The sequence below is a fragment of the Scyliorhinus canicula genome, chromosome 3, assembly GCF_902713615.1.
Source record: "Scyliorhinus canicula chromosome 3, sScyCan1.1, whole genome shotgun sequence".
Lineage (NCBI taxonomy): Eukaryota > Metazoa > Chordata > Chondrichthyes > Carcharhiniformes > Scyliorhinidae > Scyliorhinus > Scyliorhinus canicula.
Window position 1 is genome coordinate 203,448,470 of NC_052148.1, and position 17,359 is coordinate 203,465,828.

At 51.6% G+C, this 17,359-nt stretch overlaps 1 protein-coding gene and 1 non-coding gene across 3 annotated transcripts in view; both read left to right on the forward strand.

Annotated features, from left to right (window-relative positions):
• LOC119963232 (toll-like receptor 2) overlaps positions 1-17,359 on the forward strand; it is a 79,813-nt gene that overhangs the window by 47,723 nt on the left and 14,731 nt on the right. The window contains exon 1 of one of the 2 annotated variants that reach the window (XM_038792031.1): positions 3,572-3,738. The exons of the other annotated variant lie outside the window; for it this stretch is intronic. The gene's annotated coding sequence lies outside the window, so the exon portion shown is untranslated. Of the gene's footprint in view, positions 1-3,571; positions 3,739-17,359 lie in introns of those variants that run through there. 2 annotated transcript variants of the gene reach the window in all.
• Positions 11,966-12,067, forward strand: LOC119964003. Its single transcript, XR_005460245.1, has one exon. It is a non-coding gene; the product is annotated as a U6 spliceosomal RNA (small nuclear RNA).

Below are 17,359 nucleotides of genomic sequence, written 5' to 3' on the forward strand. Positions count from 1 at the left end.
ACCACACTGACCTTCCCCCACACCGCACTGATCTTCCTCCACACCAACCATCCCCCACACCGCACTGACCTTCCCCCACACTGCACTGACCTTCCCCCACACCGCACTGACCTTCCCCCACACTGCACTGACCTTCCCCCACACCGCACTGACCTTCCCCCACACCGCACTGATCTTCCCCCAGACCGAACTGACCTTCCCCCACACCGCACTGACCTTCCCTCACACCGCACTGACCTTCCCCCACACTGCACTGACCTTGCCCCACACCGCACTGACCTTCCCCCACACTGCACTGACCTTCCCCCACACCGCACTGACCTTCCCCCACACCGCACTGATCTTCCCCCAGACCGAACTGACCTTCCCCCACACCGCACTGACCTTCCCCCACACCGCACTGACCTTCCCTCACACCGCACTGACCTTCCCCCACACCGCACTGACCTTCCCCCACACCGCACTGACCTTCCCCCATATCGCACTGACCTTCCCACACACCTCACTGACCTTCCCACACACCGCACTGACCTTCCCCCACACCGCACTGACCTTCCCCCACACCGCACTGACCTTCCCCCACACCGCACTGACCTTCCCCCACACCACACTGACCTTCCCCCACACCGCACTGATCTTCCTCCACACCAACCATCCCCCACACCGCACTGACCTTCCCCCACACCTCACTGACCTTCCCCCACACCGCACTGACCTTCCCTCACATTGCACTGACCTTCCCCCACACCGCACTGACCTTCCCCCACACCGCACTGATCTTCCCCGACACCAACCATCCCCCACACCGCACTGACCTTCCCCACACCGCACTGACCTTCCCCCACACCGCACTGACCTTCCCCCACATCACTCTCCTGCTCCAGCAGGATGACCAGCTACAACCCCGGGGCAACGGACAGGTGGAGAGGGAGAACGCGACAGTCTGGAAGGCTGTCCGCCTGGCCCTACGGTCTAGACGTCTCCCAGTCTCCCGCTGGCAGGAGGTCCTCTCCGATGCGCTCCACTCCATCCGGTCGCTCCTGTGCACTGCCACCAACGAGACCCCTCAGGAACATATGTTTGCCATCCCCAGGATGTCCACCTCCAGGGTCTGGCTCCCGTGCTGGCTGATAGTCCAAGGGCCCATCCTCCTCCATGCGAGGAGTCATAAATCAGATCCCCTCGTTGAGAAGGCCCTGCTCCTCCATGCCAATCCATAATATGCCTTGATGGCACATCATGACGGGTGGCAGGACACAGTCTCCCTTCGGGATTTGGCACCTGTAGGTTCCCCAGCGACCATCACCACCACCCCCAACCCTACACCGTTACCCTCCACCACTACCCAGCTACATCCACCCGCAGGCCCACCGGCGATCATCACCACCACCCCCACCCATACACAGCCCCCCCCCCCCTCCACTGACTCAACTACCGGGTGAAGAAGAGGACAACACACTCCCGGATGCGCAGGTCTCAACACCAGTGCCCACACCACAGCCGGGACTGAGGCGATCACGGGGGAAGGTCAAGGCCCCCGACAGACTTGATCTTAAATCCTCTTCACCCCCATTGGGCTTTTTTTTTAAACAGGGGGTGAATGTGGTAAACCACTGTAGTGTATAATATGTGTATTGTGGTAAACGGCTCCTGTATTATATGTAATGTGGTAAATACTGCCCGATGGCTCCGCCTCCCCGGGGCCCGGTATAAAGGTGGCTGGTCTCTGCCTCTGACCCAGTTCGGGATCAGAGACCCAGAGGCTTTCTGTTTAGTTTATTAAAGCCTCAGTTACATTCACACTTGTTTTGTGTTCATTAATGGCTCATCACCCCCATACCACATTGACCTTTCCCCACACGGCTCTCACCTTCTCCCACACTGTTCTCATCTTCCCCCATACTGCTCCCACCTTTCCCTACACTGCTCCCACCTCTCCCCACACAGCACTCTGCTTCTCCTGGTCACAGCTCCTGAAATGAAAGCCTCAGACCCCGAGGTAAAGTTTTTTTATAGCACTTACCTTCCCTCACACTGCACTCTGCTTCTCCTGGTCACAGCTCCTGAAATGAAAGCTCTAGACCCTGACCCTCTATCCTGCTCCCCTCTCCCCTCAGCTTTGTTCCCCTGCTCCACCCTCCCTGGTCCTCCTCTATCCTGTTCCCCTCTCCCCTGGCCCTCTCCCCCGCTCCACTCCCCTCCACTCTCCCTTGTTCCTCTCATTCCTGCTCCCCTCTCCTGGTTTCCCTCTATCTTGCACCCCTCTATACTGCTCCCCTGTTCCAGTCACCCTGGTTCCCCTCGATCTGGCTCTCCTCTCTCCTGCGTTCTAATTAAATGCAAAGTCAGGGAGTTGGTGCAAGCTTCCTTACTCTCCTGAATCTTTGTTGATTTTAAGCCAACAGCCACCCTCAGCATCCAAACCGTTCACGTGATTCAAGTTCTCCTGCAGAGAATTCCAGGGCAGAGTCTGATCTAGCAAGTGTGAGTTACAATATTTCAATGTCGAATCATGTATAACAAGAATCATCAAAGGAAAGAAATAAAGGATGGAAAAAGTAAAAATAAATGTGAAGGGATAAGACGTCATACTTGTAAAAGTGAATTTTCAATACCAAAGAGGTTGTTAAAAAATCACCTACTCGAGAATGGACAAGTCCTGACATTTTACCTTGTGTTTCGTGTGAATAACACCCCATCCTAGATTTGTGAACCGTTTCTTTATAATGCAGTTTTCTTGCTTTCGCTTATGAGAATTAATTCCCTTTTGTAGTGCAATAAAAAATGAATCATTTGTTAGAAAATCTGCTGTTTTATCATAATAACCCAATGTTAGGGCGGCATGGTGGCACAGTGGTTAGCACTGCTGCCTCACGGCGCCAAGGTCCCAGGTTTGATCCCGTCTCTGGGTCACTGTCCGTGTGGAGTTTGCATATTCTCCCTGTGTTTGTGTCGGTTTCGCCCCCACAACCCAAAGATGTGCAGGGTACAAAAGAGAAAATGCTGGAAAATCTCAGCAGGTCTGGCAGCATTTGTAGGCAGAGAAAAGAGCTAATGTTTCGAGTCCAATGACTCTTTGTCAAAGCTGTCCAACACTAAGAGAGAAATGGAAAGCAGTGAAGGTGGATAGCCGGGGAGGGACATATGGAAATCCTGTTGGAGAGAAGAGCAGTACTTCTACAGGGTAGGCATTCCTGGAAGAGAAGTGGCAGTGAGTTAAACACTGGATAAAAGCAAATTACTGTGGGTGCTGGAATCTGAAACAAAAGAGAAAATGCTGGAAAATCTCAGCAGGTCTGGCAGCATCTGTAGGGAGAGAAAAGAGCTAATTTTTCAAGTCCAATGACTCTTGTCAAAGCACATGGATGTGCAGAGTTGGTGAATCGGCCTCACTAAATTGCCCCTTAATTGGAAAAAATGAATTGGGTACTCTAAATTTATTAAAAAATCATAATAACCCAATGCAGATTAGGGACTACCTCTGCTATAAATGGCCTTACTCTAAATAAAGATTACATCTGCTTCCTGCATATTTCTTATTTGATAGTAGTTCTGCAAAACAGGTTATCCGGTATATTATACCCTTCAATTTGCTTCAGAGTCAGCTCAGCTTCATGGATTAAAGAAGAGAAAATAAGAAAAACAAAAGAAAATCAGAGAAGTTTACTAATTTCTTTTTATTGGATTTACGAGGGACATGATTGTGACTTAGAAAGCACAGTATTGAAGAGACGCAGGGTAAGAATAACCGTCCCTTGTTTTTAAGCAGGCAAAAAGTATAGAATGAACTATGATCATCTAAAATTGACATCAATTGATATTTTCATAATTTTTAAGATTCTAAGTAAAGAGGTCTTGAGGAGTTTAGGGAACACACTTCATAATTAATAAATAATGAAATAATTGTCGAGACAAAAAAATTAATTAAGTGCAAGTTTAAACACCTTCATGATTAATTGAGTAAAGGAGGCTCTCTATTGTAATCTTTTGACTACTTGGTAGGTCTAAAATTGGCAATTGTAATTGATGGCTTGAAAAAATAACCCGCTAGCAATTTGATATGTGGATCTATATAGGTTCCAAAGACTTCCACAATTATTTGCAACATAATGAACAATTTTGGATTTCAGATTTTGAGTTACATTATGCGTGTTGTGTGCAAAACTGTAAAGGAACTTGTTACAATCTTTCACCTAATTCTCAACAGACTAATTTCAAGATTGATTTTTAATGGCGAGCTTTTTAAAAAAATGTAAATTTAGAATACCCGTACCAAATTCAGTTTGTCCAATTAAGGGACAATTTAGCGTGACCAATCCACCTTCCCTGCACATCTTTGGGTTGTGGGGACGAAACCCATGCAAAAAGAGGGAGAATGTGCAAACTCCACATGGATAGTGACCCAGAGCCGGGGTCGAACCTAGGACCTTGGCGCCGTGAGGCCGCAGTGCTAACCACTGCGCCACCATGCTGCCCTAATGGCTAGCTATTTTACATTGCAATTGCTGTGTTTTAAAAAAAATTCTTTACTTACAGCTCCAATTTTAGATTAATACCCAAAATATTCTTATCATTGGTTTTTTGCAAAATATTATTTTTAACAGATTTGCTTTATGCAACTCCAGAAATGGAATTAGATAAGGAATCTTATCTAATTAGCTTGTATGATAACCAGGGTATGTTCTGGCTCTTGTTAAAATTCACTTCGTAGGCAACCAATTTGGTGAAAATATAATGGGGCAGGCGTATGCTGGAAGCTGCACAGGTCTGTGAGACTCATGTCTTAGGGTGGGTCCCAACCGTGGAAACCTTGGTCGGAATTCTCAGGCCGTTGGGATTCTCTTTTCCTGCCAGTAGTGCACCCCCGCCCACCGGTTTCGAGGATTTCTGTGGGAGGTCTCCCTATTTGAAGGAACCTTGGGCGGGGTCCCTCAAGTTACTGGGTCCCTGTGAGGGGGTGTCTCCCTATTTAGGGGTTCCCGGGGGAAGGTAGGTTGGCTCGCCCCTGTACTTGGGGGAAGAGGGAGCTCCCAGAAAACCTGGGGTAGGTGGCTGAACTGCAGCACGGGGGGGGGGGGGGGGGGGGGTGGGGCTAATTTGCAGTACTGGGCCTGGTGACCGGTCGCGGGACTTCGCAATTGGGCCGCCCGCCCTAACGGAATCGCAAATCACGGCAATTCAGCTCCAGCGGGAGAACATATTCTTCCAAACTGAGAATTTCACCCAGTGTTTAAATATAGCTGTTTTTTCACTGTTAGTTTGCAATTGATCGCTTTAAAAAGAGAACTGGGGCGAAATACTCCGCCTCCTGATTCTGCAAATGCGAACTGCAATCGGTCAGAGAATTGGGAGACAGCAAAAATTAAGGCCCTCACCGATTCGGGACCCATTTTCCGGTCCCTTCATGCTGGCCATCCCACCTCACGGGTCCACATGCCCTTTGGGGTGATGGGTGTGGGTGGGCGGTTATGGAGATGGTGAGCTGTAATGGGTCATTCACTGGGTATGTTGTCCCACAAGGCGGCCTCACACTTCTGGCCCCATTCCCTGCTGGGATTTACCTCTGGGATTGTGCCACGTCCCTCTGTGGCCTAGGTCAGTCAGTGCCCGGCCAATGCTCTCAACACTCTCAGCCATGACCCTTTGTGAATGGGCCAAGCTCTGGAGTGCCGCAGAAATGTCCATGTGGGCTCGGCTCATAGTTTCCTGCGGCTGGGATCGCCTGTCTTGAGTCTCAGCCATTGATCACAGAGATTGCCCCAAACCTTGCATGTTTTGACCCATGGCTGTGACATTTTGACCCAAGTCTTCCACTGCGGACGCTCCCCATTCACTGTTGGCCTAAGTACCACGTATTGTTGGCATCGTCTCCTGTGTCTGGACTCCTCCAGCTGCACTTGCAGGCGCCGGAAAGTTGCTGACACCCCTTCCTGTAACTCCTGGCTCTGCATCTGAATCTCCATCAGTCATGGGATAATACTTTATTGAAGCGCGATACCTGTCCAGACTACAGTGTTTCCTGGGATCGGGCAGCTCTCCGCCTGCCCACTCCCTCGGGGGTTTCTACCTCCACCTGATGTGCTGTAGTATGTGTGACATGTGCACCAAAAGCTGACCGATAAGACCATAAACATAGGAGCAGAATTAGGCCACTCGGCCCATCGAGTCTGCTCCGCCATTCAATCATGGCTGATATTTTTCTCATCCCCATTTTCCTGCCTTCTACCCATAACCCCTGATTCCCTTATTAATCAAGAACCTATCTACTCTGTCTTAAAGCCACTCAGTGATTTGTCCTCCACAGCCTTCATGGCAAAGAGTTCCACAGATTCACAACCCTCTAGCTGAAGGAATTCCTCCTCTCTGTTTTAAAGGTTTGTCCCTTTAAGTCTGAGATTGTGTCCTCTGGTTCTAGTTTTTCCGATATTAATCTTTATTGTCACAAGCAGGCTGACATTAACACTGCAACAAAGTTACTGTGAAAAGCCCCGAGTCACCACATTCTGGCGCCTGTTCGGGCACACAGAGGGAGAATTCAGAATGTCCAATTCACCTAACAAGCATGTCTTTCGGGACTTGTGGGAGGAAACCAGAGCACTCAGAGGAAACTCACGCAAACACAGGGAGAACGCGCAGACTCTGCACAGACAGTGACCCAAGCCGGGAAACGAACCTGGGATGCTGGTGCTGTGCTACTGTGCCACCTAGAAGTGGAAACATCCTCTCCACGCCAACTCTATCAAGACCTCTCAGTAGCCTGTAAGTTCAATAAGATCCCACCTCATCCTTCTAAACTCCAACGAATACAGACCCAGAGTCCTCAACCGTTCCTCATACGACAAGCTCTTCATTCCAGGGATCATTCTTGTGAACCTACTCTGGACCCTTTCCAAGGCCAGCACATCCTTCTTTAGATACGAGGCCCAAAACTGCTCACAATACTTCAAATGGGTCTGACCAGAACCTACTGCAGCCTCAGAAGTACATTCTGCTCTTGTGTTTTAGCCCTCTTGACATAAATGCTAACATTGCATTTGCATTCCTAACTGCTGATTGAACCTGCATGTTAACCTTAAGGGAATCTTGAACAAAGACTCTCAAGTCCCTTTGTGCTTCTGATTTCCTAAACATTTCCCCATTTAGAAAATAGTCTGTGCCTCCATTCCTCCTTCCAAAGTGCATAACCTCACTCTTTTCCACATTGTATTGCATCTGCCACTTCTTTGCCCACTCTCCTAGTGGACCCCAAACTCTGAATTCCGGACATCCGCTCATATCATCTGGATCAGGTGCAGGTCCCCACCCTGTGGCACCCACCCACCCTCCAGAGCTGTGTCCCATCCCCTGGGTGTTCGGATCTCGGTTGCTGCGTGTGTAATGTTGCCTCTCACAGTGTTCAAGCACAGTGTCCACGCATCATGGTTTGATTGGGATGCTAGGCAATGACTCGCACATGCTACATGGCCCGCCCACCCAGGGGAATCTACTTGGGTTGTGTGAAGTCCACAGGGGCTGGTTTAGCCCAGGGATAAATCGCTGGCTTTGAAAGCAGACCAAGGCAGGTCAGCAACACGGCTCAATTCCCATACCAGCTGGGGGAGGGGGGATCCCAGGGTGTTGGGCCGTGGCACAGGCTGACAACCCTCCCCCCCCAATGGGACTGGGGTGGTGTCCAGGGATGGACTGCCATTGCTGTGCCATTGCCGAGCCATTGCTCCCGCACCCCACTGACCACCCACCTTGGTCCCTGGTTCTGCAGAGTGCCACCAGCCGTATGAGTGCATCCACCCCACCAGCCCTGCATCCCACCTACTGCCATGCTACCACCCCCTCCAACCAGCTGCCACTCATCAGCAGGGCATCTTGCGGCTAACCCATGGGCAACGCCCACAGTAGCCCCTACCGGGGTGCGCTGGACGGGGGCCGCGGAGAATACTGCTGGCAAAGCGAAGCCGATAGAATCTCCGGCAGCAGTGCACCCCTCACCGATGAACTCAATGCATTCCATACTCGGTTCAAACAGGAAACCATCAAACCATTGTCAACAACCCCAGAAGTCTCAGACACACTCAGACCTACCGTCACAGCTTCAGAAGTCAGATCGGCCATCTTGGAAGTGAATCGTCGGTAAGCGATGAATCTGACGGAGTCTCTGGTCGTGCAGTCAGATCCTGCGCGGACACCTTCAACCTCTCCCTACTCCATTCCAAGGTTCCCACCTGCTTCATGAAGACCAACATTATACCGGTGCCAAAGAAGAACCAGGCAACATGCCTCAATGACTATCGTCTGGTGGCCTTGACATCGATCATTATGAAGTGCTTCGAGTGGTTAGTCATGAGGCACCTCAACTCCGTACTCCCAGAATGCCTAGATCCACATCAATTCGCATACCGTCACAACCAATCCACAGCAGACACCATTTCCCTAGCCCGACACTCATCCCTGGCGAATCTCTACAACAAGGAATCCTATATCAGATTCCTATTCATTGACTACAGCTCCACCTTCAACACCATAATCCCAGCCAAGCTCAAATCAAAGCTCCAAAACCTAGAACTTGGTTCCTCCCTCTGCAACTAAATCCTTGACTTTCTGACTGATCAGTACTGATCACAATCAGTAAGGATAAACACCTCCTCCACAATAGTCCTCAATACTGGGGCCCTGCAAGTCTGCGTACTTAGCTCCCTACTATACTCCCTATACACAGTCACAACTGTTTTGCAAAATTCGGCTCCAACTCCATCGACAAATTTGCTGATGGCACAACTGTAGTGGGTCGGATCTCGAACAACGATGAGTGAGAATATGATGAGTTAGAGAATCTATTAGAGTGGTGTAATGACAACAATCTCTCCCTCAATGTCAGCAAAACTAAATAGCTGGTCATTGACTTCAGGAAGCAAAGTAACACACACACCCCTCTCTGCATCAACGGTGCCGAGGTGGAGATAGTTGGCAACTTCAAATTCCTAGGTGTGCACATCACCAACATTCTATCCTGGTCCACCCACATCGACGACCAAGAAAACACTGGGTGAAATTCTCAGGAAACTAAGGAAATGCAGCATGTTCACATTGACTCTTACCAACTTTTACAGATGTACCATAGAAAGCATCCAATCTGGCTGCATCACAGCCTGGTATGGCAACCGCTTGGCCCAAGACCGTAAGAAACTACATAGTCATGAATACATCCCAGTCCATCTCACGAACCCACCACCCATCCATTGACGTCTACACCTCTCGCTGCCACCCGGCTTATTTCCTCTTCCAACTTCTTCCATCGGGCAGGAGATACAAAAGTCTGAGAACACGCACAAACAGATTCAAAAACAACTTCATCCTCGCAGTTACCAGACTCCTAAATTACCCTCTTATGGACTGATCCGATCTCTTCACACATCTGATCTACTGAGTAGCACTACACTCCTATGTGCTTCACCCAATGCCTGTGTCTATGTATTTACACTATAGGCGGAATTCTCCGCTCCCGGGAAAAACCGGGAGGGCCGGGAATTCTCCCCTCCCGGCGGGGCTAGGAGCGGCGCTCCGCAAATCTCGGCCGTGGGGGCGTCGCGCCGAGAATGACGCAGCCGGCGCGCCTAATGATGTCAGCCGCGCATGCGCAGGTTGGCCGGTTCCAACCCATGCATGCGCGGCTGACGCCATGACGCTGACGGCATGAACCCGCGCATGCGCGGTGGCCGTCTTTCCTCTCAGCCGCCCCGCAAGACATGGCAGCTTGATGTGGCGGGGCGGCGGAGGGGAAATAGTGCGTCCGATTTGGACGCCGGCCCGACGATCGGTGGGCACCGAACACGGGCCTGTCCCCCCCCCCCCCCCCCCCCCCGAGCACAGTCGTGATGCTCTTTCCTTTCTAGGCTACCTACAAGCCCCAAATGGGCTTCTCACTCCCGTTTCACGACGGCAGCAAGCAGGTGTGTTTGCCGCCGTCGTGAAACAGCCGCGAACGGCAGGCCGCTCGGCCCATCCGGGTCGGAGAATCGGCGCTCGCCATGAAAAACGCCGAGCTCCGAGCCGGGGGTGGGGGGATCGCGAGGGGGGCGTGAATTTTGTCGGGGGGCCCTCCCGCGATTCTCCCACGCCGCATGGGGAGCCGAGAATCGCGCCCTATGTATTTATGTTTGCCCTATGTTTTTTTCATGTATGGAATGATCTGTTTGGACTCTAAGCAGAACAATACTTTTCACTGTACCTCAGTACATGTGACAATAAACAAACCCCTATCCCATAACCCAGAACCTGACCTGCAAATTCCTGGACATTAAGGGGCAATTTATCATAGGCAATGCAACTAACCTGCACATCTTCGGACTGTTGGGAGGAAACAGGAGTACTGCTGGAAACCATGCAGACACGGGGAGAATGCGCAAACTCCACATAGACAGAGGCTGCAATTGAACTTGGGTCCCTGGTGCTGTGAGGCAGCAGTGCTAACCACTGTGCCACCGTGCCACATGTACAGAGCAAACCCTTTGTTGTGAATGACCAAGTTGTTAACCGCTCATACCCACACTGGCGGTTCACTTTTATACTCTGGCTGTAAGTCCACCTCATTTTTAAAGCTATTTTTCAAGGCTTCATAGGTCCTCCTATACGTCGCCATTAACAATTTGTGTGACACCTCTGAAATATGGCATGTGAGACTAATATAGTTATATCATTGACATGGGGCGGAATTCTCCGCTCCCGGGAAAAATCGGGAGGGCCGTCGTGAACTCGGCCGAGTTTCACGACGGCCTCGGAGGCCGCTCCTCGCCCCCTATTCTCCCCTCCCAGCGGGGCTAGGAGCGGTGCTCCGTAAATCTCGGCCGCGGGGTCGTTGCGCCGAGAATGATGCGACCGGCGCGCCTAATGACGTCAGCCGTGCATGCGCAGGTTGGCCGGCGCCAACCCGTGCATGCGCGGCTGACGTCACGACGCTGACAGCTTGAACCCGCGCATGTGCGGTGGCCGTCTTTCCCCTCAACCGCCCTGCAAGACGTGGCGGCTTGATCTTGCGGGGCGGCGGAGGGGAAATAGTGTGTCTGATTGAGACGCCGGCCCGACAATCGGTGGGCACCGATCGCGGGCATGTCCCCTCCCAAGCACAGTCGTAGCGCTCATTCCCCACCAGGCCCCCTACAAGCCCCAAACGGGCATCTCCACACCCGTTTCACGACGGCAGCGACCAGGTGTGGTTGCCGCCGTCGTGAAACGGTCGCGAACGGGAGGCCGCTCGGCCCATCCGGATCAGAGAACCGCCGTCGCCGTGAAAAACGACGAGCGGCGATTCTTCCAAGCGGTGGGGGAGGGGGAGGGGGGAGGGGGGGTGGGGAGAATCACGGGGGACGCGAGGGGGGGCGTGAAATTTGTCAGGGGGCCTTCCCGCGATTCTCCCACGCGGCGTGGGGAGCGGAGAATCGTGCCCGTGGCGTATGCCATTATTTCTGACCCTTTCTCAATTAAAATAATGCCCCAAACCTTCCTGAATAAACCAACTGTAGTTCTTTAACGTAGCGCCTACTGCCTGTGGTTTTCTGTTCCTGCATATCAGTTTCCATCTGACGAATATTAATAATGCTGTTGCAGCAGAGAATTGGCCAATGAAAATTCCTTTCAGCAATATGTTCTTTCCCGCAACATATAAAGTAAAAGTAATTTGCTTAAGGCCAATCGATTAACTTATTTGCTGCAATCTTGCCTAAATTTTCTTTCCAAGTCAATCTTTAATAAGCACCAATGTAAATAAATAAATAACCTTTATTGACACAAGTAGGCTTACATTAACACTGCAATGAAGTTACTGTGAAAAGCCCCTAGTCGCCACATTCCAGCGCCTGTTCGGGTACACAGAGGGAGAATTCAGAAATCGCAGCTGGTACGGGAATTGAACCGACGCTGCTGGCCTTGTTGTGCATCACAAACCAGCTATCTAGCCCACTGAGCTACACCACCCATCTTCGGCAGCACATATACTAAAATTAGAATGATACAGAAAATATTAGCATGGCCCCTGCGCAAGGATGACACACATATTTGTGAAGTATTCCATATTTTACACTTTCAAAAAAAAACAAGCACCAATGTACTTTAACATTCACATATATCTTGTGCCCTAAAATTAATGTCTTACTTTTACTGTCTATTGAAATGTATGGGGCGGGATTCTCCTTCAGCCGACACCGGAATCGGGAAATCTGATTGAGCAGAGAATAGGTTCCGGCGCCAAAATCGCAATGGGCCCCGGTATCATGGCAAATCGCAATTCTCTGTCACCTCGCCAGCAGCAATGTGTTCCAGGATGCACGTACAGTAGCTGCTGTTGGCATATCATTAGCCGGCACGACCTGGTATTCTCTGGGGCCTCCACAATTCTCAGCCTCCAATGAGCCGAATTCCCGGTGACACAGTTCACTTGTGCTTTTAAAAATCGTGAAACCAGCGCCTGGCTGTTGTGGGAGAGAGGAGGCAGGGCACGGAAAACGTGGCCATGGACTGCCGGTCCTGCCACTGGTCGGGCTGGCTGGGGTTGGGTCTCTGCCAGGACTTTGGTTGAGGAGGGAGGGGGGGGGGGGGGGGCGCGGAGGGAGGGGGGGGGTGGGGGGGGGGGGTGGAATGGCCCATGTGGCTGGGTTGACACCCGATGGGCCTTGGGCAGTGTCCAGGCATGGACCGCTATTGCCACGGCCTGCAGGGCACCCATCTTATTGCGCACCTTACTGACCACCCACCTTTGGCCCCTGGTTCTGCAGAGTGACACCGGCCATATAGGTGCCCCCACCCCCGCACTCCACCCTCCACTATACCCACCACCCAACCGGCCGCCACCCGCCAGTGAGGCATCAGGCAGCCCACCCAGGGCAACGCCCACTGTAGCCCCTATGGGGGTGCCGGACGGGGGCCGTGGAGTATACCACTGACAAGGCAACGCAAGCTGACAGTACCTCTGACAGCAGGGACGGGCACCAGGGCCAGAGTCCCTAAGGTGCTGGGCAGCAACGGGGCCAGGGGTGCAGTGATTGGGGGGGGGTCGACATGAGGGTGCAGGGTCCGCAGTGTCAGCCGGGGCCACCGTGAAGGCCATTGGACCCGGTTCGGCACGGGGATACGCACCATGTTAACGTGTCTGTCTTTTACCCCTGCAGACAATGCATATTAGAATTCAACCAGCAATGGTAGTTGTAATGAACTCCAATTGGCTTTATTGGTTGGCCAATTGGAGTATGAGCTCCCTCAATGATAGCTCATTGAGGGGGCCCATATAAGCACCTGTGTAGGTTTTGTGAGCCAGTCTTAAGTTGACTGGACTGCTAGCAGCACTGTTTGTAGCTGCCCCTGTAATATCGTTATTGTAAATAAATATTGGTGTGGTGACGGAACTCCTGCCTCCCGTGGATTACGACAGTAGTCTTCCTCCTAGTCGCTGCAGCTCTGGGGATGCCCTGCAGCTGTACGAGCTGGCACTGCTCGAGGAGAAGAAAGCTGCAGCAGCGGAGCGTGCCCTAGAGGAATAAGGGGCAGCCGCCCAGATAGAGAGTAGGCCACCCAACAAGCGGAGGAGAAGGCTCAAAGGTGGTGCCGCACGAGACCTCGCGTTTACCAGCAGTGCCTGTCAACCGAAGAGCTGCTGACCGGGATGATTAAACAAGTTCCAAGAAACCATGGGGACAAAGACCACCAACACCTACTGATCCTCCATATGCAGGTTATGTCAGCTGCAACCAGGAGCACATCCATGCTCAATGCATGAACTGGTAACTTCTCCCATAGGTTCTGTGAAAGGAAATGCCATGTAGCATTTCACCTAGCTATCTGCTTGTGCAGCTTACTTTAGTGTTCTCTGGCCCTTCTTAACCCATCCAAATCAAACAGCTCATCCAAATGGTACCAATATAATCTTTTCATTACTTAAAGTCAGCAATCAAAATTATTCAAAGCCTCAGTTTTACAAGAGTGGAAAATGCAAAAGCTGTCTAAATCTTTTGTAGAAATTTAAACTAGTTATCAATCCAGTCAGTTGGCTCTTTCCGAATATTTTCCACAGTTTTTCTATGTCAGCAGACTAAAACTGGACTGGACTGAGTATTCTACATTCTTATTAAAGGCAGCACACAAATATTAGTATTTTTCATTTCACCCGGACCTACTGGCTCACAAGGCCTACCGGCGGCTGCCGTGGAGTGAGTTGTTGCACATTTGCTGACTCCCGCTTGAGGTGGATTTTTTTTGGTCCTTTCCCACCCGAATTGTGTGGCATTGGATGGCAAAAGGTGCATGAGCACTGAAGGAATGTAAAACTTCTCTGGTGGGACTGGTGAATCGGACGAGAAGTGCAACGAGAAAGAGACAGCAGCTTGAGCAAGAGAGTATTTGTGGTGCGAAACAGAAGAAGATGGCGATGATTGTGCGGGGTGGGGGGAGAATTTCTCAACAGCAAGTTTTCCAGCAGCAGAGGAGGCCTTAGAGGATCTGGCTAAGGTACTGGAGCTGCTTCGGAGGGGGGAATGATGGGTAGTCAGAGGCCCTGGGTAGGGCCGCTATGCCAATTAAATGCATGGAGCAGAGGCAGGAGACACAGGGCCTGGTGATTCAAAAGGTGGAGGAGACAATGGGGGAGAGCATGAGGATTGGTTGACCTCGTTGGAGGCAGAGATGGGGATGGGAACCAGCAGTCAGAAAAGGCTGTGGGAGTAACTGGAGGATCTCGAGAACCGCTCCAGGAGACAAAATCTTTGGATCCTGGCGATGCCTGAGGGCATCGAGGGAGTGGAGGCCACCAAGTACGTTCTGAACATGCTGGAGAAGTTGATGGGGAGGGGGTCTTTGACCATCTTCTTGAAGTGGATCGAGCACACAGGATGCTGAGGAGGAGGCTGCAGATGGGGGAGCCGCCAAGGGTGATGGTTGTGAAGCTGCTTCGTTTTCTTGACAAGAAAATGCTTTTGATGTCGGCGAGGCAGACGAAGAAGTGCATTTGGGAGGAGAATGAGCTGAAAGTGGAGTTGGCCAGGAGGAGGGTCGTGTACAAACAGATCAAGACTGCCCTCTGCTAGAAGGGCGTGAAGTTTGGGGTTCTGTACCCCGCTCGTCTGCGGGTTACGCACCATAACCAAGAGTTCTATTTTGACTCGTCGGAGGAGGCAAAGGACTTAATGAGAGACTATGGACTGGGAGGAGTATGAGAACATTGAACCTTAGAGCGGTGTTATGTATAAAATGTGGGCAATCAGGATAGGTGGATTGGAGAAGGTTATGACAGGGGTTGTGGTGAGAGTGAGTGAGCCTTTTATTTTTCCTTGCATGTTTGTTTGGAGGAATTGGGGTTGAAGGGCGGATTGGGGTAGGGGGGAATGATGGGTAGTCAGAGGCCCCGGGCGGGGGCCACTATGATAGCTGGTTGGGCTAGGTAAGGGGAGTGAAATGAGGGATTGCCAGGATGAGAGATTGGGGGAGGAAGAATGGGTTGGTTTTTTGTTTGGTTATGGGAAGGGTTGCTAATGTGGGTGTGGCACACCTGGTTAAGGAGGGATGGTGGCGGACAATTTGGGGCATGTCTGGAAAAGTGAGAGACGTGGACCGGGGAGCTGACTAAAGAGGGGTGAAAGCTGATCGGCAGGGGAAGGGGAGCCGCCGACCCAGTTGGTTACATGGCAAATGTGGGGTTAAATGGACCGGTTAAATGGTTGGGTGTTGTTGCACACTTGAGGAGTTTGAAGGCGAATGCTGGGAGGCTTCAGATGAGGCTGAGGAAGGGATGGGTAGGGCAGGTGTTCCACTCGGGGTTGGAGATGAAGACGAGGGAGGTGGCAGTGCAGGTCGACAAGAATGTGGCTTTCGATGTTGGCAATATTGTAGCCGATCCTGGGGGCAGATGAGTGATGGTTAATGAGAAGCTGGAGGAGACACCAGTGGTTCTGGTGAATGTCGATGCCCCAAATTGGGACATGGACTTTATGAGGTGGGTGTTTTTGAAGATTCTAGGTCTGGACACGCACAGTGGACCCAGTGGACGTTACATGTGGGCTTGTTGCCGGAAGAGGAGGGTGTGCTAAAGGGTGCAGGCAGCCATCCAAGGTCACATGGAGTTTGATGACACGGATGAGATCACAGCCTCCACGCTGTGGGAGACACTTCTGGCAGTAGTTATGGGTGAATTTATCATGATTTGGGAGCAAAGGGAGCAGGTGGAGCGAGAGGAGAGAGCAAGGCTGGTGGATGAGATTTTAAGGATTGGAGGTATTCGGTTGCACCAGAGAAAGGGCTACTAAAGGAGAGACAGAGGCTCCAGATGGAGTTTGGGTTGGTGACTATGGGGAAGGCGGTAGGGCAATTGCAGTAGGCCAGTGTACAAGTATGGGGAAAAAGCGAGCAAGATGTTGTTGCACCAACTGAGGAAGGAGGCAGCGACGAGGGAGATTAGAAGGGCGAGGGATGAGAGAGGCAAGGTGATGCTGGACCCAGAGGGGTAAATGTGGTGTTTGAGGACTTCTACAGAGGTTTGTATGAGTCGGAGCCCCCATCTGGTGAGGAAGGCATGAGGCAGTTCTTGGATGGGCTGGAGTTCCCAAGGGTGGAGGAGGAGAAGGTGCAGTGGTTGGGGGCCCCAGTTGGGCTGAGGGAGGTGATGGACTGCTCAGGCTTGATGCAGGCGGGAAGGCCTCGGGGCCGGATGGGTTTCCATTCAAGCTCTACAAGAAATTTGGTGTGGAGCTGGGGCCTCTACTAGAGTAGGTGTACAATGAGTCAAGGAGAAGGGGGGATGGCCCTCCACATTGTTGCAGGTGTCCATTTCGCTGATCTTATAGAAAGGCAAGGACCCAGAGCAGTGTGGTCGTACTGCACAATTTCACTGCTAAACATGGATGTGAAGTTGCTAGCAAAGGTGTTAGTATCGTGGATACAGCATTGTGTGCCAGGGTATTAGGGGAGGACCAGGCAGGGTTTGTGAAGGGGCCACAGCTGTCGTCAAATGTATGAGGGTTGCTCAATGTCATTATGATGACCTCGGAGTGGCAGTAGGTCGAAGTGGTGATGGCAATGGATGCGGAGAGGCTTTTGCTCGGGCTGACTGGGTGTATTTGTTGGAGGTGCTAGGTTGGTTTGGGTTTGGCGTATTGGGTTCGGCTGCTGTATAGGGCGCCAATGGCTAGTGTCCAGACGAACAGGACGCGTTTGGGGTACTTTGGGCTGAATTGGTGCATGAGGCAGGGGTGCTCTCTCCACTGCTTTGTGCTCTAGCAATAGAGCCGCTGGCAATGGCACTTAGGGCGTCGAGGGGTTGAAGAGGGATTTGAGTGGGGAGGGGTCGAACACAGAGTCTTGTTGTATGTTGTCGATCTTCTGTTATACA